The 25,903-nt window shown below is 44.4% G+C and overlaps 1 protein-coding gene across 5 annotated transcripts in view; it reads left to right on the top strand.

Annotated features, from left to right (window-relative positions):
* The first annotated feature begins 430 nt into the window (after window positions 1-430).
* Window positions 431-25,903, top strand: part of LOC144584985 (uncharacterized) — a 74,133-nt gene continuing 48,660 nt past the window's right edge. The window contains exons 1-3 of one of the 5 annotated variants that reach the window (XM_078382410.1): window positions 431-726; window positions 2,201-2,333; window positions 3,792-3,914. The gene's annotated coding sequence lies outside the window, so the exon portion shown is untranslated. Of the gene's footprint in view, window positions 727-2,200; window positions 2,334-3,791; window positions 3,915-3,962; window positions 4,244-4,264; window positions 8,128-25,903 lie in introns of those variants that run through there. The other 4 variants (XM_078382413.1, XM_078382409.1, XM_078382411.1 and 1 more) reach the window with 4 other exon arrangements.

Raw genomic sequence — 25,903 nt, 5'->3', positions numbered from 1 at the left:
TTCGTGCTTCGCAGACGGAGCGGATTGTGAGGGGGGGTCTCCGGGGTTGGCGGGGGGGGAGAAGAGACGGGTTTTTCTCCATCTCTGCAACTCTTGAGCCCCCCAAAGCGGTCCTGCACCCCCGACAGACGGCTCACGTCCTTGCCGGTCCCCTGGCGGGAAACTCGCGAGGAATCCGCTCCCCCCTTGCAAATCAGCCTCTCCCCGAAGAACAATGGAGGCCCAATGAGAGTTCGTTCCTCCTGCGCGTCACCCGTTGCTGGGCGGAAGCCTTCCAGGGCTGGGTCTCCTTGGGCGTCCCCCTGCCGCATTATGGCGTCTATGCGGGGGTTGCCTGGCAACCAAGCCACGCGCAGGGGAGAGGTTCTGGCTCCGCCCATAAGACAACGGAGACCCAATGAGAGCTCGGTCCTCCTCCTGCTCCTTCCGCGTCACCTGTCTCCGGGCAGAAGCCCCTCCCTCTGGAAGGCTGGCTGGGCAAGAATGGCCGTTTCTTCCCCCTCGAGTGACTGACAGGCTGCCCTCCAAGCCCACCCAGGGCTCCTCTCTGCGCATGCGCGAGACCCCCTCCCTGCCTGTTCGGCTCGCTCTCCCTCGCGCGCATGCGCTCCTCTTCCCCACAGACGGGGTGTGAGGTGGGGGGGCTGTGACGCGTGCGCAGTTGAGAAGGCGGCCAGAAGGTCTCCCCTCAGGAAGGCGGTTGGGCGAGTTTTAGTGGCCCTTCTGGTAAGTAGAAAAATCCCCCCCCCCCGTGTGTCCCTGGGAGAGGTGGGGGTTGGGGGGGTGGGGGGTCTGAGTTTCCCCCAAGAGGATTCAGGATGGCGGGCAAGGCGTCTTTCGAGGAGGGGCGGGAGGCCTAAAACGTCCCTTCAAGGAAGAGCCTGTCAGACGGAGGGGGGGGAGGAGGGGGGGGAAGGAAGGAAGGAAGGTCCGTCTCTCTCTCTCTCTCTCTCTCTCTGAGGAAGTCGAGAGATGGCCGGGAGCCTTCCTCCTTGCAAAAGGGGAGGTGGTGGTGGTGGTGCCCCCCCCGGTCAGTCTGTGCAAGGGACACCCCCCCACACACACACACACAAAAGAGCCTCCCTCCCGCTCTGCCGGCCAGGATGGCCAAAAAGGCGAGTCTCCTTCTCCTCCTCCAAGTCATTTCCCTTTAAAAAAAGAGAAAAGGAACCCAGGTGGCAAATCCCCCCCCCAAACACGTCCGGTGGGTGGAGGGGGGGGCCGAGGCAGTGTCCAGCCTGGGGTGTGTGTGTGTGTGTGGAGGACTTGAGATCCTGACAGGACAGGTGAGGAACCAGGCGGGCAAAGCGTGTCAGGAAAGGCTCTTTCGTGTGAGGGGGTAACGAGTTCTTTCCACCTCCCTCGGGGTCTGCCAGGCTTCGGCGCCTGTGAGAGTCGGTGCGTTTCGGGGGGGGGGGCGACTCTTTCTGCAACCGGCTAGCACGTTTTTGGGGAGAGAAATGACAGAACGAGGCTATTCTGGGGAAGAGATACCCTTCCAGGTCACCAGAGTTGTTCGTTCTGCATTCTGACGGGACGATTTCTGTAGCCGGTCATTCATTTCTGAACCCGAGTCGCTGCCTGTTTCTGTCAGCCTTTAGGCCGGATGAAGGAAAGGATGAAGGAAAGGGAGGTCATCCTCGGGAAAGCTGATTTCTCCAACGCCCGTCTGCTCTGTGGCCCTTTTGCGCGGGAGGTGCTCTTTCTCCTTTTTTAAAACCAGCACTTCCACACATTTGGTCCATTTGCCTTTTAAAACCCATACGACTGTTCTGGGCGGCCTGAGGCCCTCTGACCAGGAGGAAAAGGGGGCTACGAATGAGAATTCCTCAATTCTGAAGAAAGAAACAGGTATGTTTGCTTTGCCCGGTTGATTAGGCAGGACAAAGAAATCAAGGGCCTAAAGGCTGCACAGAATGTTTAAAAACAGGGGAATTGCTGAGCTGGAGAAGTGGAGCTCCTTGCCTTCAAAACATGCTGAAGGGACTGATGGGCTGCTGGAGCCTGATGAACAATTAATTAACCCTGAGGTTGTAAACTCCAAAAGTGGGGGAGGGAGTGCTGTCTGCTCAGGCAGAGGTTTTTGCCCCCCCCCCCGAGCCAGGCCATTTCCCCAGATGTTTCTGTTGGGAGCAGAAAAGTGACCTCTCTCTGCCATCTCAAAGGGACGGGGGTGACTCTGGTTTGCCTTCCTCCCCAGTGAAACCTCTCAGGTCGTCTTGGGCTGCAAAGGGACTTTCATTCGGGGCATTTGCCCAGGAATCCCGTTTGGATTTGGAACAAAAGCATCAGCTTGTCGTCCCAAAGCCTTACCGAGCAAAGGTGTTTACAAGGTCTGCAAAATCTTTTCACCCGTGAACTTTGGTCTAAAGGTCAAATTTTTAAATTTGACATTTTTGAAAACCAACTAAAAACATGGATGTTCATGCAGGCCTTCCCTCCAGTCAATATTTGATCTTTTCTCTTCATTTACCTTTTTTATTTATTCTTATTTTTTCCATCTTGTAGAATTTGTAATTTAATGTAGTAATTTCTCGTGTAATATCTATTTGTCGTTTTATGTATATATTTGGAAGCCGCCTAGAGTGGTCGACCAGATTGGCGGGATATAAATAAAATTAAATAAATAAATTCCACCTAACCATCTCAAAATACCGGCAGGCCTTTTCAGGAGCTAGATTTAACTGCCTTCCATCTGCAGTTTTAGAGGGACGTTACCACAGTATACCGTCTGAAAATGTCTTTTTCATATGTAGTTTTTACAGGGATGATATACACGGGGGGAGGAGAGAGGGAGGGTCACAATCCCACCCGGGGGGGACCAGGAAGCTTGCACGCATGCATGTGTGTGTGAGCGTGCAGGGAATCATCCTCTGGTGGTGGTTGTTTCTTCTCCTGTGCATAGAGACCTCTCTTTTCCTTTTTTGCTTTCCTTCCTTTCTTTGAGGGTGTTTCAGAAAGAAAGGAGAGGCGGTGACTCTCCAGGTGACCCCCCCACCCCACCCTGGCCTTCCTTCACCCATGCTTTAGGGTGGGTGACGCATCTCTCTTTTGCTCCACCTCTTCTTCCTTCACTGCTCCTGCCCACCCACCCCACGTACATCTCTCCTTGCAATGAGGTTGGGGAGCCCCTCCCACCATAGCCCCCCCCATAGGTGTGGGTGTGGGGGGTATGTCAGGGTTGGTCTGGGACTTTCTTAAGAGGAGCTCCTGCCTTCCCCAACACAGTGCCAACGCCTTTCCAAGAAAAGGTGTTCGTGTTAGCCCATGATGCTGCTTTTTCTGGCCACCTTCGCTTCCAAAGGACCTTGAATAGAATTACTACTCATTTCTAAAAGCCCAGTGTTTCAAAATCAGCCAGACGTAATTGTCGCAGCTGACCTGTTTGTCAGAAAATTGGACATGCGACTCAGCTTACTGAAGCTGAACTTCAGAGTACGCCTGTTATTTTCAAACATTTTAAACAGAGTTGGGATATTATGGGACCTTTTCCATCTAGTACAGTGGGGTCTTGACTTGAGAACTTAATCTGTATTGGAAGGCGGTTCTCAAGTCAAAAAGTCTGTAAATCAAGTCTCCATTGACCTACAGTGCATTGAAAACCGATTAATGCCGTAACAGGCCGTTTTTGTTCCATTTTGGTTTTTTTCTGGTCTGTAAGTCAAATCTCAGTCTGCAAGTCAAACCTAAATTTTGCGGCCAGAGAAGTCTGTAACTCAAAAAGTCTGTAAGTCAAGCCGTCTGTAAGTCAAGGGTCCACTGTAAGACTCTTTTCTCCTTCCCGCTTCCAGTTGCCTTTGAGGAGGTGACCCCGTATTGACCCCAACTCAGAGGGTGGGATCTTCTGGATCGAGGCTAGAGATCTCTGCATGAGGACCTCCTGCTGGAGATTTCTGGGAACGACGTCTCTCCAGGTAATTTTTTAAAAAAATGTCTAGTACAGTGGTGCCCTGCTTTACGATGACCCCACATTACGACGAAATCGCTTGATGATGACTTTTTTGCAATCGCTATAGAGATCGCAAAATGATGGTTCCTATGAGAAAAATCCGCTTTATGATGATTAGGTCCCTGCTCCGGGAACAGTTTTTTCGCTGGACGACGATTTTCCCAGCCGATCATCGGGTTTCTAAAATGGCCTCCCACTGTTTTCCGACCCTTGTTTCGGAAGACAGTGATTAAAAACAGCTGATCGGCGCTCGGAAAATGGCCGCCCTATGGAGGATCTTCGCTGGATGAGCAGGTATTTTCCCCATTGGAACGCATTCCAATGGGGATTTTTTTTCGCATGATGACGATTTCGCTTAACAGTGATTTTGACAGAATGGATTATTGTCGTCATGCGGGGCACCACCGTACATATACAATACAATAGCCATTCCCATTACTTACTCCCTCCTCCCACCCCACTCTCTGTCCCATTGCAGACGTGAGATATAAGAACTTTAAAACATGCTCTTAAAATGTTCACATTTCAACCTGGCTCATGATCCCCCCAAATGTAAGAGCCTCAGAGGCTGATATTAGCTTTGCTTCTCATCAATAACTACGAAAGGTTCTCCCTCTTCAATAAATAAATTAATGGGGGGTGGGCTGGGGAACTTTTATTCCTTTGGCAAAAAAAAATTGTTAGTTTTTCCTCTAGTGTAATATTCTGGCCATCTAACACATAGCTTATAAAAGGTGTATAAAGTAGATTTGCCTGAGCCCTTCCATAAAGTGATTTGTAAGGCTAACTCTGGAGATTTGATTTTGGATTGCCCAGCAATCATTCTGGTTTTATTAAATATCCCAAAATGCCTCAGGTTTCTTCCAGAGCCCTCAGAAATCCTGAAACTAACCTCTTTTTCCACTAGAGAGGTACGTTAGAAATCATACCTTCACTGGTGCGAGATGCCACTTCTGGCGTCTACCCGTCCTCTTAGAACTGCTGAGTGGGAAGGGACCCTCTGGATCATCGACTCCAGCCCCGTGTCATGGAGGCTCCGTTCGCTCTCCAGCACTTTATTTCCCGGGCATTTTCTTTCATTTCCACCATGCTGACCCACCCTTCAAAGGATCCTTTTGAACCATGTTGGTCCGGTCCTGCTTCCAGATCTCAACACCCCATTTTTGTTCCCTCACCATACACCCAGTCTGTCCTTACAAGGAGGCCTGTTTCTAAATCCACCAGGCACGAGTATATTGTCCTGATATATTTTGTTAAAGAAATCTTTATAGGAGAACAATAGTTTTTCTTTAAATAATGGGCAGATCTAAGAGTCCTTTCTCCATCCAGCCTCATAGGAGTTATGATGATAGATAGATAGATACTGTACATACATAGGCATCAAGAGGGGAGAAAGGTAGAAGGGAAGGGGGATCCCAAAGAGGCTCAGGATAAGAGGTCAGGCAATGGGGGGGAGGAAGGGATCCCCGTTGCACCCAGCTGACCCCCTCTTCTCCCCCAAAGCCCCTTTTCTGGGACCCCCTGGTGTACCCCATTTACAGCCCCCTCTATCCCTCCCTCCCTCCTTCCCCCTGCACTGCATAGCCCGGTTCCCACTTGGGGGTGAGGCTGGAGGGGGGTTACCTTGAGGAAGGAGAAATTGGTGCAGAGGGAAAGAGCTCCAAGCAACGCTCCCTCCTTTCTACCTTTGCCACCCCCAAAAGGGTGCCTGCAGGATCTGAGGAAAGAAGGGGGGTCTCCTCGCAGGAAAGCAAAGGAGGACCCAGGACACGCACAGAGAAAGGGCCCTGGTGGGGAGGGGAGATTGAGACCCCTCCCAGACATCCGATCTGCCCCCTCCAAATTTATCCCCCCAAGGAGGAAGATGAGGAAGCACAAGAGAAAAATAGACGCCTCCACCTCCCTCCACTTGCAAGGCCTTCATGCATTGCAGACCAAGTGGGAGGAGGGGCCCAATCCAAATTTTACGGTCTCTGGGGGATGTGGGGGGGCAGGCTCTTTTTCTGGGCATTTTAAAATATATCTTTCTGCAACTCTCTGTTAAGAGTTCTGGGAACTTGCTTACGTTCCAGTAAAATGCACAGCGGAAGGCCAGCTGTTTAAGGGCAGAATTAGCTGTAGAAGTCCCCTTCTTTACCCAGTTGTTCTTGGTATCCACCCTCACCAAAGCCTGGCACTTTAGAAAATAAGCCTCAGGAGGTGATGTTTAACTATAAAAGGTTTTGTGTACTTCTTTTTTTAATTACTTTTATTATTTGGATAGCTTGGGTTGGGTATGGGATACAGAAGTTAAAAGGGAAGGAAAGAGGATTTGGGTTAGAGGGGGAGGAGAAACAAAAATATACTAACATCCATTCTATTCATATTGCAATATCAAGATCCAAACTCAGCTATTCTACCATTTTCTGCCTTCCATATTTTAGTTCACATTTAGATCTATGTTATTTGAGCACTATCCGATGACTCTAACCATTTGTGAAATAAGTCCCATCTTTCTGTTGCCTTTTGTAATGGATAGGCCTTCATCACTTCTGATAAGATGTCCATTTCTGCTGTTTCTGTAAGATCTTCTTGTTTCAGTACCACCTGGCTTTTCCCATTTTTAGCATAAAGAATTCTAGCTGCAGTAATTATATATAAATTATACATTGCTTTATCTATATTGTCTAGTATCATACTCAATAAGAACAGTTCTGGGGTTAATGGAACCTTACAAAGCAATATTTGTTGTAACACAATATGTACTCCTATGCAATATTGTTTCGCTACTCTACAAGTACACCACATACGATAGTAGCTTTCCACATGTGTTTCACATTTCCAACAGATATTTGATGTGGCAGTCCAGCCGCCACACAGGTGCGAAAGAATCACACAGGACACAAAAATCAGGGCCAAATAGGTTCCAGAGCCTAACAGTGAGCCATGGTGTATTGTGGCTTGAGGGAAGAAAAAACTCCTGCCTGCACGCCCGTAGCCCTTCTTTATTCAACACAAAATGTCCTCCAATACAGGGGTTATACAGCCAGTCGCCATACAGTATACAAACTTACACATCTTCTCACTGAGCATGCTCAGGGTAAAACAACATTACCATATATGGGTATATTACATAAGTTCCCTAGCTTGCTGGTGTATGCAACTGCTTCACTTAAACATAATGGCGTACTCCCACATCTCCTTCGTTTTTATTTTAATTTAGTTAGAAGTCATTGCCAATTACATACTCCTATATATTCTGAGTCCAATGAATTATGACGAAGGTATGAAGAACTAGGAAACAGTTTTTTATCTGGAGGGATTCAGTATTAAGCACATAGTGAGAGATTTGATATAATTGCCACAAGGTTAAAGAGAAGGTAGGAGTAGCAGGAGCAAAGCAGTTACGAAATATATGAATCAAGCTTGGAATAACTGTATGCAGCAAGAAATCAACATGAGAACACAAACGACAATAATGAAGTACATAAGTAATTGTCAAAGCCATCCAAAACCGAATGACAGTAGCTATGACCAAAAGGAGTCCCAAAAGGGAAAACCTGACACCGAATTGAATTGAGTAAAGTGATGTTCCATGTCAGAAAGTCTTTGAGAAATATCAGAGAAATGATCAGGAGCATAGATGTAACAAGCATCACCAATCAAGACACAGACGCCACCTTTACTAGCTAAGATAAAATCGAGAGCTCATCGGTTTTGTAAGGCTACAGTGCGAAATTCTTTTTAGGTTTAACATTAACAAGTTTCAAGGCACGTATTGTGTCATTAAATGTAACTTCTGTAAAGTTCGAAAGCTGTAAAAGATTATTATAGTTCCACTCCCCACCCCTCGCAGGAGAGAGTGAGCGCATGGGTTCGATGGCTTTAGACAGCCATGCAGGTAGGGGTACACTAATAAAAAATCCATCAGAAAAGGAATTGCCGGATATATGAGCACATATATAACAGTTAATAACTGAAACTTTTGCAATATCTTTCATAAAATAATTGTCCCTCCATGAGGGTGAGTAACAGGAAACATTAGTAACAACTATGAAACAGAGTACTATTATTTTGTCTCGGATCGCCATGGCCTAACGCAGCGAGCAGGAATCCAACGAGGTGTTCCGTCCACTTCTACTGCGTATCCATGTGATGAGCTGGGCGGGACCATGCCACTGTGGGTCCAACGGGATACGGTAGGATACCAAAGGACGTGGAAGCTGCTCCTGTGTTCTAAAATGAACCTCAACAGGAGTCAGATTCCTATTATGAGGATAAAAAAGATGATTAAGAGCATATAGTACTTTAGCAACACAAAAAGGTATATTGGCAACAGGAACATGTTTGCTATCCAACTGTTTAGAAAGCAAGGATTTGTGATGAGATGGGTTTTTGAGTTAAAATCTTTTAAAGGCATATGGGTTTTGTAATTAAGAAATGAGCCAGAGAGGTTCCATCTTGTTTCTTTGTATGAAGTATCTTTGCTATGCTGACAAGTTGTTTTCTAAGCGAGCAGAGAGAATGTTATTCTGAGAGCCTGAGAAAGACCTCTGTGTGATTAGATAGATGGGAATTGTTGTGACTCTTTGATAAACCACCGTAACCCAAATAACATCTGGTTCGTATGAGAAAGAAGTCATGTGGTGCAACAGGACTGTTTGCCTAGTAACGAACTCTGATTGGATGACATCGTGGGAAGGTGCATTAAGCCCTTGCCAGTTACTCTTGAAAAAGGAACTTTTTGCCTATGGACATTGTCTTTCCAAGACCGACCTTTCAGTCATTCGTGACCTACTATTCAGCCATTTGGGACTCACCCTAATCGTTCGAGACGGACTGGTGGCCTACCTACATGGACTGGTTCCTATGCTTTGCTGGATTACTTTTGGACTTATGGGATTTTTCCTAAGGACTGTGCATGGACTATTTTCTATGGACTGTTCTATGGTATATTCTTTATGGACTTCTTTTCTTGGAATACTCCATATGGACTATGCTCTTGTAATTTTGTAAGGACTATGGTATATTTACTGGATTTTACTTTTCTAAGGACCATGGGACATATAATGGATTTTTTACTTTTGTTAAGGGATTTTTATTCTACAGTATCACTGAGGACTATAGCCTTTTTATAACCTACTTGGATTATTTTGTTTTTACTAATGATTTCCTGGACTGGATCTGTTTTTATTCTTTTTAATGGCTTTTTGTGTTTTTGGTAAGGTTTTTGAACACTTTTCTATTTTTCATGTTTTCTTTGCCTCACTACCTCTTTATAACTAAACAGCACAATGCTAGTTTATTTGTTTTGATTTAATTTGGCTTTGATACTTAGTAACATGCGTTTTCTTTAATAAAATAAAGATTGTAAAACTCAATTGGTTTTCTGAACAGTACACTTGTCATAGGGTCATCTGAGAGTGCTGCCTCGGCCTAGCTTACTTAGAGTCCTGTCAGTGGTGCAAGTTAAGTCTAAGGACTACAAAGCCCACTTGACCTTTTCATAATAATATCTGAGAGTACCAGGGTGATCTTATGTGGGCAGATCTGTGAGATGGAGTGTTGTATCATGGCTAGCTGAGATTGGACTCACTCAGCCCATTTTAGCATGTGCAAACTCCTGATTGCTCTCTGTCCAGGCTTACACGTGTGTTTTTTGGACCCGTGTTTGCTGACATATAGTACTTTAGCAACACAAAAAGGTATATTGGCAACAGGAACATGTTTGCTATCCAACTGTTTAGAAAGCAAGGATTTGAAGGTTAAATGAGCACGTTCTACTATAGCTTGACCAGTAGAATTAAAGGGAATCCCATGAATAAGCTTAATTCCCCAGTCTTTACAAAATGTTGAAAAGGCAGATGAGACATATGCAGGTCCATTATCAGTCTTGAGGGAAAGTGGTCGTCCCATAATGGCGAAACAACGGATGGCATGTTGTATCACATGACGAATTGTTTCTCCTTTAAGCAGTGTAGCCCAAATAAAACCAGAGAAGGTGTCCACAATCAAATGGACCTTAGAAAAGGGAGAAAGCAATGGAGCATGTGTAACATCCATCTGCCAAATATCATTGGGTCCAGTTCCACGTGGATTGACAGAATCAAAAGCAAGATTTAGAGGAGAGGTAGCACAGGAAGAACAGGTAGAAACAATATCACGAGCTTGAGACATAGGAATGGCAAACTGTTTGTGAAGAGTCTTAGCTGATTGATGGAAGAATGAGTGGGAAAGAAGAGGGTCATCAAATAGCGAAAAGGCGACAGATACAGGGGAACGGAGAAGCGAATCAGCCATTGCATTACCTTCAGCCAGAACACCAGGGAGTGAGAACGTATATGAGTGACAAAGACAGAGGCAGTACGAGCATGGAGAAGAGCCTGCAGAGAGTCAAAGAGATTGTAAAGTTCTTGGTCCATAGTAGGAGATAAGTAAGAATGAGGAAGATGAAGCAAAAGACGATAAACATATTGAGTGTCAACAAGATTAAACGGCTTTATGCAGAAGATGTTAAAAGCAAGAATAACAGCAGTTAGCTCAGAACGTTGAGCAGAGGAGCAAGAAGTAGTGTAGCGAGATTGCCATTTGCCTTCTTCATCTTTCCACGTAATGACCCCACAGGACAGGGAGCCATCGGTGAAAACAGTAGTAGCATCTGGAATCGGATAATCTGCAAAAAGGAACTAAGAGTATGAGACATAAGAGAGAAAGGTAAGCCATCTATCCTTAGGAGGATTGGCTAGTACAGCACCAGAGAAGCCTGCGACAGCCACCTGAAAAGGAACAGAGGTTTGTAGGAGTCTTTCTACTTCTCCTGGGGAGAAAGGTAAGTAAAGTGACACAGGGTCTGTCCCAGTAAGTTGAAGAACGCGGGAGCGAGCCTTGGCAAGTAAGTCTGAAGTAGCTTCAATCAAACTGTAGATCTTCTTCGGTGGAGTGTGTGGAAGATGAAGTCATTCTACTATATAGACTTGATTCTGACCGGGAGAGTAGATAATTCCTGTTGGTAAAGCCATAGGAGATGAAGGCGGGAAAATAGCACAGGCAACCGGAGAGGTATCATAAGGAATCCTATCCACAGAACGGTCTCGTAGTGCCTGGGAGATCAGGCGAAAAACACGCTGCATATCTGGAGTTATCGGGATGATGTCAGCCGGAGAAGAGTGTCCTGTTAAGGCAGCAAACAAGGTGATAGATCTTGTGTTCGAAGTTTCAAATATGGTCGAATCAATGTGACAAACCCAGACCTACTGGGACCTGCCACACGTTAACTAAGCTGCCACCAACCATTCCCTGTAAGAAGTCACACAGACCAGGGATGGATTTTTAACAAATAAAAGAATAAGGTTTATTTAAATACAACACACAGGGAAAATAAAATGATCAGGTGAATAAGATAAAGTAACGTGGCTTATTCTCATTCATACATGCATACAGTTTGGTTCACACAGAACCCTTAACTTGAAGCACAGACCCTGAACCTATCAGTTCTGGCTAACCAACAGACACCTGAACCTATCAGGTTGGTACTCTGACACACAGTAGTACCCTGTCTGACACACAGACTCCCACACCAGCTTCTTCTTCCCAGCTGCTGCTTCTTCACATCCCAGCGTCTCCCTGCTTCACCACACAGGCTTCACATTTATATATAGTACAGCCCCTCCTCCTGATGTCCCGCCTTCCACTCCCCATAGGATGGAACTTTCCCTCCAAACCCATGACAGACAGGTAACATCAGTGCTGTATGTAACAGTACCCAGTTAATATTTCCTACTAAACTTTGCAGTTCTACAAGAGTGTAAGTAGTTTTAAACTTTAAATCAGGTAAGACGGGAAGTGAGACTGACTCTGAAAGTTTATGTCCCAGATAGGTGTAGGGAGGTGATGATTGTACGTTCTCAGGAGCTATGACAAGTCCATATTCAGTTAAGGTTTTCACCAGGAAGGTAGTATGATGATCAGTTATTTCTTTACCAGCAATAAGGATGTCATCCATATAATGGTAAACTCTTAGCTGCGGAAAAGCATTTCTAAACGGTGGTAAAAGCGTTCCTTAGAACGGCCCTTACACAGGACAGAGAGGGATCCAGGAATGATCCATCCCTATCTCCAGCAAAACCGGGTCCTGTAACTTTGCTCTAGGCCAGTGGTTCTTAACCTTTTTGAAAGAAATGCCCCCTTGAGCCATTGAGGAAGTTATCATCGCCCCCCTCTCCACGGTGATATATCTTATTTATTTATTTATTTATTTATTTATTTATTTATTTATTTATTTATTTATTTATTTATTTATTTATTTATTTATTTATTTAAGACACTTAAATCCTATGACCCCTGAAAACAAAATTCAATTCCAAGAAAATGAAATGCCCCCCAAAAGTAACATTTAGTGATTTAGTTGCAAGCGAATTTTAAGATGCAAAAAAGAAATATAAAAGGGGCATAAAAACAAACCACAATGCAGGAACTAAAAATTTCAGGACAAAAACTCTGAAACTAAATTAAGATTGGAGGAAAATATATATTCATGCACACTGTAAAAAAGCTGAAGCCATCTTCACAGGTTTGGCTTGCTCCAGCGCCCCCCCTACCGCCCCCTTCTGCTCCAGCGCCCCCATACCGCCCCTTTTCGTTCTACTGCCCCCCTGAAAAATGAAATCGCCCCCTGGGGGGCATTATCGCCCACGTTAAGAACCACTGCTCTAGGCGACTTCTCACCCTTTCACCCAAGTCTGTCCCGATTTTAAATAAACAATGTCTAGGAGCTCTGGAAGATCTAATCTTCCTTTCATTAATCTAGGACCCTAATTTGGTAGCGTAATGTGGCCAGATCAAAACAATCCTAGTTCCAAAATATCCAATTTACTACAGTAGCTTGGTCTAAACAAGGAGACAGCTTACAGACAATTTGTCTTTTTATATTTTATTACAAAAGATATCATTTCAACAAGCTCATTTTAATGTCATTCAGTATTTCCAAATTATTTCCAAAATAACCCCCAGCCTTAGCCACCAGTCATTTCCTCTATAAAGTGAAAATAATAAACAGTCTAGCTATATCTTAAACTAACATTCTTACACAGTCTTCTGATTAAAGTTCTGCCAGATGCATCTCTCTCCGTGTGTCGTCTCTGGCTGTCGTGAAAGCAAACTCTTCCCCCCTCTCTCTTCTCCGTCCTTCTTAAATTAAGAAGTTATGTCCTTGTCCATCGGAGTTTTGATAAGATAACGGTCATCTTGACTTTTTTTTCTTTAGCTGGAGAAGAACTGACCTTGTACATTTTTTTTCTCTAATTAGCACCTGGACACAAGCAGATTTCTAGCTTTTTCGTTGCAGCTCTGAAATAAATCCTATGAAATACAACTCTATTCTATTTTCATAATCAAATTCATGACAGCAAAGCTGTGTGAACAAAATATTGACACAGAGTTGGCGAATTTGCCATCCCTTGCGGGAGTGTCCGCCATTGATACCTGGCAGCAGGATGATGGTTGTTGCAGGTGGGAAGGGAAAAGGCAAATTTCACTTGGACTTGAGGTGCAAGTGGTATGGGAAAAAACAGTCTTTTAGGTCAATAATCCTCACTTGGTAATTAGCAGGTATTAGATTAGGGTTAGGCATCCCCCTTTGGAGAGAGCCCATGACAACCATGCGTTCATTGACCTTACGAAGATCATGCAGCAGTCGCCATTTCCCGATTTCTTTTTGATTACAAATATAGGAGTATTCCATGGGGAAGTGGATGGACATATGTGGCCAAGTTTTAATTGTTCAGAGACGATGGCCTCGGCCGTGGCCGCCTGCAATTTTTCCTGAGGGAGTGGCCACCGATCAACCCATACAGGAGATTCATCAATCCACATAATAGGAAGAGCATGACATGGAGTGCAGGGGGAGGCCCTTAGGATAAATTTGAAGACATGTGGATGGTAACGTTGAGACGGGAAAGAAGGTCTCTGCCAAACAAAGTAAAAGGGATGTCCATGACAAGTGGGGTGAGGGTTACATGTTGCTGTTCATGTTGAAATAAAAGTGGTTGAGCACTAATCTGTGCAGGCTGGAATCCTCCAACACCAAACACTGAAGCAGTGGTGCGAAGAGGAAATGACGAGGGCCAGTCCTTTAATGCCACAACAGTAACATCAGCACCCGAGTCAGTTAGTCCAGTGATCTTCTTCCCCCTACAATAAGGTCCGTGGTAGGCCTTGTGACAGGCTCCTTATACCTCACGAAGGGGCTGTTACGTCACTCTCAATCACTCTTGTTCCCAATGCCACCAACCATTCCCTCAAATGAATCTTCAGGCCAAAGTATGATTTCAAAATAAAAACTTAGGTTTATTGTGTACAAACAAAAGGAATGGTAAATCACTTGAACATAAATAATAAAGCAATCACTATAATAATATAACCATCACACACACACTCTCACAGACCCTCAGTATATAGCACAGTTCTTATCTCACAGTATCTTCAAGCCCTATCTCCCTATCTAGCCCTATCTCAAAGCCCTATCTGGCCCTATCTGAATCTCTCACACCATTCACTCCCCTTATATACAACAGCTCCACCCCTTATGTCCCACCCTCCGTCACGCCATTGGTAGATGACACACAGCTTCAGCAGTGACGGGCAGGTGATGTCATAGCTGTATGTAACAATACCTCCCCCCTTTAAAAGTTGTTTTGTGGGGGAAAGCTAAGGTGCTTTTCACCCAAAACAACTGGAAACAAAATCAAACATTACATTTTTCCCACATTTTAACACTTACCATTAACATATTAGGCACACTCTTACATAACTATATTATTCAAAATATACTTACACTTAAATAATCAATTGCATATATATATATATATGTATATACACACAGAATATTCCAATAACCACATATTTTCATAACTTATTAAACACAGTTATTAATTTCAAGAGTCCATTTTTTTCTCATCTGTCGTCGTCTGGTCTTTGGGATAAGGCGTCAGCAACACAGTTCATAGTCCCTTTGACCACCTTAACTTCAAAGTCATAGTCCTGTAAAATTACAGCCTACCTCATTAGCTTGCTGTTTTGGGCTTTCATAGTCTTTAACCACATCAGAGGTGAGTGGTCTGTACACAGAATGAAGTGTCTCCCCCAGATGTAAGGTTTTAATTTCTGGACTGAGTACACGATGGCCCAACATTCTTTCTCAATGGTCGACAGGTGTTTCTCGCCTTTCTGAAGTTTCTTGCTCAGGTAGGACACAGGATGCTGGTCTCCGTTGTCATCACACTGGCATAGCACGGCTCCTACCCCGGCGTTGGATGCATCGGTGTAGATGATGAACTCTTTATCAAAGTCTGGAGCACGCAACACAGGGTGGTTGGTTAACACCTCCTTCAGCTTCCTGAACGCCTCCTCGCAGTCGCTGGACCATGGGATGCAGTCATCACTCCTTTTCCTCGTCAGCTCGGGTCAACAGTGCTGCAATTTCGCTGAACCTGGGGATAAATTTTCTATATTATCCCACTAAACCAAGAAAGGATCTAATTTTTTTCTTGGTATTGGGTCTAGGCCAATTACGTATTGCCTCTACCTTTGCTTCTAGGGGTTTGATTACACCTCCCCCTACCATATGACCCAAATATTTCATCTCGGGGCTACCCAGCTGACATTTACTTGCTTTTACTGTTAACCCCACTGCTTTCGACCGCTGCAGTACTAACTCTAGGTGACACAGGTGATCCTGCCAGGTGTTGCTAAAGATCCCTATATCGTCAATGTAGGCAACTGTAAATGCACTGAGCCCTTGCAGAGTTTTGTCCATCAGCCTTTGGAATGTAGCTGGGGAATTCCTAAGGCCAAAACTGAGGACACGAAACTCAAATAAGCAGAAAGGGCTACAAAAAGCAGTTTTTTCTTGATCTCTAGTGTCTATCCGCACTTTCCAGAACCCTTTAGTCAAGTCTAAACAGGAAATGTATTGACAACCCCCAATGGTTTCAGTCAGGTTGTCAAGTCTGGGCATGGGGTAAACATCTGGTTTGGTTACTAGATTTAATTTTCTGTAATCCACACAGAACCTAATGCTTCCATCCGGTTTGTCCACCAAAACTATTGGAGCTGACCAAGGGCTAGACCAGTGGTTCTTAACCTTTGTTACTCAGGTGTTTTTGAAGTGCAACTCCCAGAAACCCCAGCCAGCAGAGCTGATGGTGAAGGCTTCTGGGAGTTGCAGTCCAAAAACATCTGAATAACAAAGGTTAAGAACCAGTGGGCTAGACGATGGCACAATAATATTTTCTTTTAGCATCTCATCTAGCTCCTTGCGCACCTTGTTCACATAAGGTCTGGTTACTCTGTATGGGGTTACTGCCTGCAGGGGTGCATTTCCAGTATCTATTCTATGCATCACTCCCTTGGCTAAACCAGGCTTGCTTGAGAAGACCTGTTGATACTTAGTAACCAACATCATTATTTCCCTCTGTTGTTCTAGGGTGAGTGCAGGGCTGATCTTCACCTCCTCTGTGTTGAACTTTATTTCACCCCTTCCTTCCCAGTATGGCAAATTATGTTCTTCTTTATCAGCTGCTTTCATTGCAAAAAGCACTCTCTTTTCCTCTCTGTAATAAGGCTTAATTGCATTCACATGAACTACCCTCCTGCCTTGGTGTTCATCTCCTTCAATAATGTAATTAAGATCACTCATTTTGGAAATGATCCTATAAGGTCCTGCCCAGTTCAACTGTAGTTTGTTCCCCTTGATGGGCCTCAACATCAGCACCTCATCTCCAGGGTTAAACTGTCGTTCCCTAGCCTTTTTATCATACCAAACTTTTTGTTTAATTTTCTGGGCTTGCAGGTTTTCAGCAGCCAACTCTAAATTTCTTTTGAGGTTGTTCATTAATGTGTCTATGTATGAGACTACATTTTGAGGATCTTCTACAATCTGTTCCCAATTTTGCTTAATCAAATCAAGTGGTCCTTTCACTTTTCTCCCGAATAGCAGTTCAAAAGGACTGAACCCGGTACTTTCTTGTGGGACTGATCTGTAGGCATATAACAATAATTGCAGTTTCTGGTCCCAGTTATTTGGGTTTTCCGCTAAATAGGCTTTAATCATTCTCATAAGGGTTCCATTAAATTTCTCTATTAACCCATTACTCTGCGGATGATATGGGGAAGTTTCTAAATGTTTAATACCACAAATCTGCCACAGTCACTTCATAAGTTTGGAAGTAAACGATGGTCCTAAGTCAGTTATAATCTCTGAAGCAAAACCCATTCTACTCATATAGCTTAAAAGTGCATCAGCCACTATATGGGTCTCAATGTAATTCAAAGGAATCGCCTCAGGGTATCTTGTGGCATGGTCAACAATGGTGAGAATAAATCTGTTTCCCCTTTTTGTGACCTTAGGCAATGGTCCTATAATGTCCATGCCAATGCATTTGAAAGGTGTAGAGATTACGGGTAATGGACACAGCTTAGCCTTAGTCCTGTCACGGTTATTACCCTGTCTCTGGCACACATCACATCTCTGACAGAAATTTTTAATTTGTTTTCCTATTTCTGGCCAATAGAAGTTTTGAGTTATTCTCTGCTTGGTCTTATTTATCCCTAAATGTGCAGCAAATATATCAGAATGTCCCCTTTCTAAAATCATTTGGCGATATTTATCAGGCACTACCAACTGGCTTCAAATCTCACGTCCCCCTTTTGAAATGTTCATCAGTGTTTCTCTATATAGCAAACCCTGCTTAATAAGGAACCTTTCAGGGGATAATTCCAGGCTTGACACTTTCTCAAAACAACATTTTAAAGTGGGATCTGCTTGCTGCTCCTGGGAAAATATACTGCTTTGGGGTATTTCAAGTGAAAATGCCTCAGCTTGTGGTATATTTTCATTTCCTTCTTGAATGTCAGTAACTTTTTCAGTTGCCTCTGTTTGGTCTTGTGAATGTGTAAGAATTAACACTCTCTTAATATGCTCAGAGAGGTCTGTCCCAATAAGTACAGCTGAAGGCAGTTGCGAGGAAATTCCTATGCGCCAATTTCCTTGCCAGCCCTTATAACGAACTAACACTTCTGCTACAGGCAAAACAACTATTTCTTCCCCTATTCCTTTAATTGTCATACTTTCATTTGGTATAATGTGATTTTGTGGTATGATATCAGGGTGACACAGTGTAACCTGAGAGCACGTGTCTCTTAATGCTAAATAGTTGTGGTCTAAAATTCCTATATTATCACCAGCTGCTTCAAATAATTGGGGATCAGTTCTTATAAGTAGACAATGTCTTATTTCAGCCACAGGAATATTATCTTCATTAAACTCATCTGTTGTAGAGACCTCTGTTGGCGTTGCTATGACAACAGACTCCTCCTCCCTTGATGGAGTTATCTGTCCCTTCTGAATACAGTAAACAGATTTAGTCTTGTTTAAATTCATTTTCTGAGGTAAAAAATTTCTTTATTTTCTTTTGCTTTATAACATTGGGATGCAATATGGCCTTTTTCATGGCAGATGAAGCAAATTCTATCGCTCCATGGACCCTTTCCAGCCCCTTTTTCTTTTCCCTCCAAATTCTGGCTTGGCCCTGTTCTGAAGGCTTTCCCACAAAATGGCCGCCCACTTTCTGCTGGCTTTTAACTTGTCGCTTGGGATATCTATTGTAGTCCAGTCCTTCCATGTTTTTCTCATACTCTTTCCCTCAGAATAAATAGGTTTTCTGATTTGTGAAATGAAATCTGCAATTTCCCCTGTCTGTTTCAAATCTAGAGGTTTCTTGTCTTTTACCAAATATTTTATTTCACCATGTAGAAGGGAATAAAACTGTTCCATTCCTATTATATTTTTAAATTGCTGAATTGTCTCAACTTTCTCCTGCGCCAACCATTTATCCAAATATTTAGCCAAATTGGCCCCTAACTGTGAGTAAGACTCATCAGGTTTCTTCGTTAGTGTTCTGAACTTTTGCCTCAGATGTTCTGCATTGATGCCATATCTGGCAAACACCAACTTTTTAAATTCAGAATAATCTTTAATCATTTCGATTGGCATTTCGGCGTAAACCTCAGCGAGGCTTCCACTAATTATAGATCTCAGAATAATCATTTTGTCTGACTCTCTGACTGAAAAATCAGCACACACTCTTTCAAAAAGAGTTAAAAATGCTTCTGGACAGTCTCCCTGTTTGAAAGTAGGGAATTTCTTTAGATCTGCTTTTGACAACTGCCCTTCTTCAGAGTTGGAATTTCTATTATTGTTATTGTTCTGGTTCATTAGTTCCATTCTCCTGATTTCAAAAGCCATCCTCTCTCTCCCCTTCATGGATTGCTGCCTTGTCGTGGCAAAGGGGCTTGAGTAACTCAGAGAAGCTATGGGCTATGCCGTGCAGGGACACCCAAGACGGACAGGACATAGTGGAGAGTTCCGACTAAACGCAATCCACCTGGAGTAGGAAATGCCAAGCCACTCCAGTATCTTTGCCAAGAACGCCCCATGATCAGAAACAAAAGGCTAAAAGATATGACGCTGGAAGATGGGCCCCTCAGGTCGGAAGGCGTCCAACATGCTACTGGGGAAGAGCGGAGGACAAGTACAAGTAGCTCCACAGCTAATGAAGTGGTTGGGCCAAAGCCGAAAGGACGCTCAGCTGTGGACGTGCCTGGAAGTGAAAGGAAAATCCAATGCTGCAAAGAAAAATACTGCATAGGAACCTGGAATGTAAGATCTATGAACGTTGGGAAGCTGGAGGTGGTCAAACAGGAGATGGCAAGAATAAACATCGACATCCTGGGCATCAGTGAACTAAACTGGACAGGAATGGGCGAATTCAGCTCAGATGATTATCATATCTACTATTGTGGTCAAGAATCCCGTAGAAGGAATGGAGTAGCCCTCATAGTCAACAAAAGAGTGGGAAAAGCTGTAATGGGATACAATCTCAAAAATGATAGAATGATGTCAATACGAATCCAAGGCAGACCATTCAACATCACAATAATCCAAGTTTATGCACCAACCAGCATTGCTGAGGAGACTGAAATTGAACAATTTTATGAAGATTTACAACACCTTCTAGAACTGACACCAAAGAAAGATGTTCTTCTCATTCTAGGGGACTGGAATGCTAAAGTAGGGAGCCAAGAGATAAAAGGAACAACAGGGAAGTTTGGCCTTGGAGTTCAGAACGAAGCAGGACAAAGGCTAATAGAGTTTTGTCAAGAGAACAAGCAGGTCATCACAAACACTCTTTTCCAACAACACAAGAGGCGACTCTACACATGGAAATCACCAGATGGGCAATATCGAAATCAGATTGATTATATTCTCTTCAGCCAAAGATGGAGAAGCTCTATACAGTCAGCAAAAACAAGACCTGGAGCTGACTGCGGCTCTGATCATCAGCTTCTCATAGCAAAATTCAAGCTTAGACTGAAGAGAGTAGGAAAAACCACTGGGCCACTCAGGTATAATCTAAACCAAATCCCTTATGAATACACAGTGGAAGTAAAGAACAGATTTAAGGAACTCGATTTGGTGGACAGAGTGCCTGAAGAACTTTGGATAGAGGCTCGTAACATTGTCCAGGAGGCAGCAACGAAAACCATCCCAAAGAAAAGGAAATGCAAGAAAGCAAAGTGGCTGTCCAACAAGGCCTTAGAAATAGCAGAGAGGAGAAGGGAAGCAAAATGCAACGGAGATAGGGAAAGTTACAGAAACTTGAATGCAGACTTCCAAAGAATAGCAAGGAGAGACAAGAGGGCCTTCTTAAATGAACAATGCAAAGAAATAGAGGAAAATAACAGAAAAGGAAAGACCAGAGATCTGTTCAGGAAAATTGGAGATATTAGAGGAACATTTTGCGCAAAGATGAACATGATAAAAGACAAAAATGGGAGGGACCTAACAGAAGCAGAAGACATCAAGAAGAGGTGGCAAGAATACACAGAGGAATTATATCAGAAAGATTTGGATATCCCGGACAACCCAGACAATGTAGTTGCTGACCTTGAGCCAGACATCCTGGAGAGCGAAGTCAAGTGGGCCTTAGAAAGCCTGGCTAACAACAAGGCCAGTGGAGGTGATGGCATTCCAATTGAACTATTTAAAATCTTGAAAGATGATGCTGTTAAGGTGCTACATTCAATATGCCAGCAAGTTTGGAAAACTCAACAGTGGCCAGAGGATTGGAAAAGATCAGTCTACATCCCAATCCCAAAGAAAGGCAGTGCCAAAGAATGCTCCAACTACCGCACAATTGCACTCATTTCACACGCTAGCAAGGTTATGCTCAAAATCCTCCAAGGTAGGCTTCAGCAGTATGTGGACCGAGAACTCCCAGAAGTACAAGCTGGATTCCGAAGAGGCAGAGGAACTCGAGACCAAATTGCTAACTTGCGCTGGATTATGGAGAAAGCCAGAGAGTTCCAGAAAAAATCTACTTCTGCTTCATTGACTATGCGAAAGCCTTTGACTGTGTGGACCACAGCAAACTATGGCAAGTTCTTAAAGAAATGGGAGTGCCTGACCACTTTATCTGTCTCCTGAGAAACCTATATGTGGGACAGGAAGCAACAGTCAGAACTGGTCATGGAACAATTGAGTGGTTCAAAATTGGGAAAGGAGTACGGCAAGGCTGTATACTGTCCCCCAGCTTATTTAACTTGTATGCAGAATACATCATGCGGAAGGCTGGACTGGAAGAAGCCCAAGCCGGAATTAAGATTGCCGGAAGAAATATCAACAACCTCCGATATGCAGATGATACCACTCTGATGGCAGAAAGTGAGGAGGAATTGAAGAACCTTGTAATGAGAGTTAAAGAGGAGAGTGCAAAAAACAGTCTGAAACTCAACATCAAAAAAACTAAGATCATGGCCACTGGTCCCATCACCTCCTGGGAAATAGAAGGGGAAGATATGGAGGCAGTGTCAAATTTTATTTTCCTGGGCTCCATGATCACTGCAGATGGAGACAGCAGCCCCGAAATTAAAAGACGCCTTCTTCTTGGGAGGAAAGCGATGACAAATCTTGACAGCATCTTGAAAAGCAGAGACATCACCTTGCCAACAAAAGTCCGAATAGTCAAAGCTATGGTTTTTCCTGTCGTGATGTATGCAAGTGAGAGCTGGATCATAAAGAAAGCAGACCGCCGAAGAATTGATGCCTTTGAATTGTGGTGCTGGAGGAGGCTCTTGAGAGTCCCCTGGACTGCAAGGAGAACAAACCTATCAGTTCTAAAAGAAATCAACCCTGAGTGCTCACTGGAAGGACAGATCCTGAAGCTGAGGCTCCAGTACTTTGGCCATCTCATGAGAAGAAAAGAGTCCTTGGAAAAAACCCTGATGTTAGGAAGGTGTGACGGCAAGAGGAGAAGGGGACGACCGAGGATGAGATGGCTGGACAGTGTCTGCGAAGCAACCAACATGAACCTGACACAACTCTGGGAGGCAGTAGAAGACAGGAGGGCCTGGCGTGCTCTGGTCCATGGGGTCATGAAGAGTCGGACACGACTAAACGACTAAACACACACACAACACACATCCTCTCTCTAATTCTATTTGTTTCATTCTTTCCTCCATCTCTAGCTGTTTCATTCTGTATTCATGTGCTTGTGCTAATTCAAATTTTCTGAGGTCTGTTAAATCTTCTCTAGAGGACCTTTCCTCTTGAGCTGAGGAAAATCTTTCCTCTCCCCCACTAATTTCTTCGTCTGAACTAGCTGCCATTTCAGATGGTCTTATTTCAGTTTTTCTACTTCGGGTTAAGGGCATTTTATTTCACCAAAGTCTCTTATATGAACTCTCAAGCCTTGGTTTAAAGTCACTTTTTTCCTGTGCTATTGGTCTGTGTTATAAAGTTGCAGCCTTCTCCAGCTCTGTCAGCTAGCAACTGTAACTATGCTTCTGCCCCTTAAGCTGGGCCTCTTGCCAAACAAAGTTTACTTTATTATTCTGCCTCTGGCACCAATCTTGAATTCACACAGCTACATTGACCTAGGTTTAGCTGTACAAACGGAGATCCCTCAGCTTTGCTGCCCTTGGCCTTCGCTATGTCCCCTCAGAGTTTCCCTAAACTCAGGACACGCTGGCCAAAACACCACAGCCTTTGCTTTGGGTCACTCTCCCCACACTCTGAAGCTTCAGCGCCCCTCTACTAGGCTTTGCTCCCCTTGAGCCAAGCCCTAGAAGGTGACCCACGCTCTCCACTTCAGATTACCCTAACTGAAGACCCTTGCTCTGGGCACGATTTTGCCAAGGCTTCACTGGAATACTTGCATCCCGCCGCTGGACACCAATTTTATTGTGACAGCCTCCTTATACCTCACAAAGGGGCTGTTACGTCACTCTCAATCACTCTTGTTCCCACTGCCACCAACCATTCCCTCAAATGAATCTTCAGGCCAAAGTATGATTTCAAAATAAAAACTTAGGTTTATTGTGTACAAACAAAAGGAATGGTAAATCACTTGAACATAAATAATAAAGCAATCACACACACACTCTCACAGACCCTCACTATATAGCACTGTTCTTATCTCACAGTATTTCCAAGCCCTACCTCCCTATCTCAACCCCATCTCAAAGCCCTATCTAGCCCTATCTGAATCTCTCACACCATTCACTCCCCTTATATACAACAGCTCCACCCCTTATGTCCCACCCTCTGTCACGCCATTGGTAGATGACACACAGCTTCAGCAGTGACGGGCAGGTGATGTCATAGCTGTATGTAACAGGCCTGTTATCCATGGTGAGGACAGCAAAAGCTGAAAAATCCTGTGGAGCAAATGGTGTATTTGTGGGGAGGGGGAGGAAAAAAAGGCGGCCAATTTCTGCCTGTGCCAGAAGAGTGAAAGGGACCTTAAAAGGTCTAACACTAAGGAAAAACTTTTCTGAGCTATGGTCATTGGTGTGAAATACCAGCCCACCCAAGATTTCTAAAGTGGGGAACTTGTCTGTTGGAATAAACAGGCCCACCAGACCAGGCAGGACAGAGTCAAAAATACCAGCAAGAACTGGAAGAGCTACTCCTGGCACAGTGAAGTCAGTAGAATTGACAGTTTGTACTAGCATGCCAATCTGTCTCCCATCTGGAAAGTGAAACCCCTTGGATTTTACGGGGCCTGGGGCCACCCCCCTCTGAAGTTTCCCTGATTTTGTGAGGGGTTTGAAGAGGAGGCTGCTTGGTTATGATTTTGAGGTAACGGTCGGGATCGACATTGATTAGCCCAGTTGAACCCTTTGTTACAGATTGGGCATTTCTTGGACAGGCGCGCCACAGTCTTGGGCATGGAACGACATTGGCTAATGAAATGGCCAGGCTTGTTACACCCGAAACATTTTTTATCTTCTTGGGCAGATGGTGGATTTGCTGAAAAGGCAACCTGAAAGGCTTCTGTCTGTGCGGCGACCATCAGAGCTGCTGTATGAGAAATGGTCCCAATATTTTGGCACACCCTAAGCATGTCCTGAATGGTCGAGCCAGCATTGCTATACGTAGAAACGAGGGCCTTTCGGCAGTCATCATTTGCATTTTCAAATGCAAGTTGCTTAAGTAGGATTGCCCGAGCCTCTTCGTTTTCCACTTGGCGTTCGGTGGCAGTCATGAGCCGACTAATGAAATCTGAATATGACTCAGTAGCTCCCTATTGAATACGGGCAAAGCCAAGGGATCCGCCACCCTCGCGGGGGCTGGGAATCTTCGACCAAGCTTTCTGAATAAGTTGTGCAATTTGTTGAATTGCCACATCTGTTAGAGCGAGTTGCTGAGTGACCATTGCAAAATTACTAGTACCATTAAGTTGATCTTCAGCTTTAAGCCGTATGGCAGCAATAATCAATTGTGCATTTCGGGCCCTTCCACTAAAAACTTGAATTCATCAAGGACAATGAGAGCCTGAGCAGGGGGTAGGGCAGACCTAACAATTTCCAGTCACCAGGTGTCAAACTTAAGGCAGCTATGTTAGGGATCAGTGCCTTAACAAAATAAGAGTGAGGACCATAATCTCGAACAGCCTGCATAAAGTCTTTCACCAACTTCAATTGAAGCGGGGCGTAATGATATGGCATAGCAGGAATGCCCGCGACACCCGGGTTTTGATCATTCCCAGGCTGCCCCGGGATAGCTGGATTCCCCCGAATAATAGGAAATGCAGCAGCAACAGTAGAATGGTGAGAGTTTCCCATCTCTAGCAGAGCTGCAGCAATGGAACAAGCAATAGGAAAAGGTTGAAACAGCTTAGGAAGTGGCTTTTCATGAAATGGCTTGTCATGTTCATCCTCGGAGAACAAATTAAGGTCATCCGAGTTGTTATTAGCCCATTTGTTCAATCCCTGATCCGGTGGTTTAGGACGGATCTTCTCCAATGGTGGTTCATAAATTGGAGGAGGAGCTGAGGGAGTTGGTGCTGGTGGTAAAAGCACCGGCAGAACTAAATCGCCACCAACCACGCCAGTTTGCCATTGATTATTGAAGAGAATATTTTTCAGAGTGATATCCGCCAAGCAAGCTCGAATCTTGCACCAGGTAAAAAGAACCTGGAAAGGGAGCTGCGGATGATTCTGAAAAGTGTTTCCAACTTTTATCCATTTTTCCAAGTCCAACGTGCCTTTTTCCGGTAACCAAGGGCAAAAACAGGCGAGAGCCTTAACTAATTCAATTACTTCTTCTTTAGTGGCTTTCTGACCTTTTGAGGAAAGAAGTTGTTGTAAGTCCTCAACATAGGTCTGCTGGGCTGATGACAAAGAGCAGCCCATGGTCTGTGTGTTCTAATTTTCACAGTCCTACTCACCGGGATCCGAAGACGAATGCACGCGCCGAGACCCTCGCAGGGCATGGTAAGTAGGGGGAAAGACGGCCTTCTATCTGAACAGCCGGTCCAAAATTTGCCTCTCACAGTGGAGTAGGCCTCAAACTGTAAAGTAGGCCTCACGCTGTGGAGTAGGCCTTGCCTCACACGGGGCACCAGATGTGGCGGT

The sequence above is a fragment of the Pogona vitticeps genome, chromosome W, assembly GCF_051106095.1.
Source record: "Pogona vitticeps strain Pit_001003342236 chromosome W, PviZW2.1, whole genome shotgun sequence".
Taxonomy (NCBI): Eukaryota; Metazoa; Chordata; class Lepidosauria; order Squamata; family Agamidae; genus Pogona; species Pogona vitticeps.
This window is presented reverse-complemented; position numbering and strand designations above follow the sequence as displayed.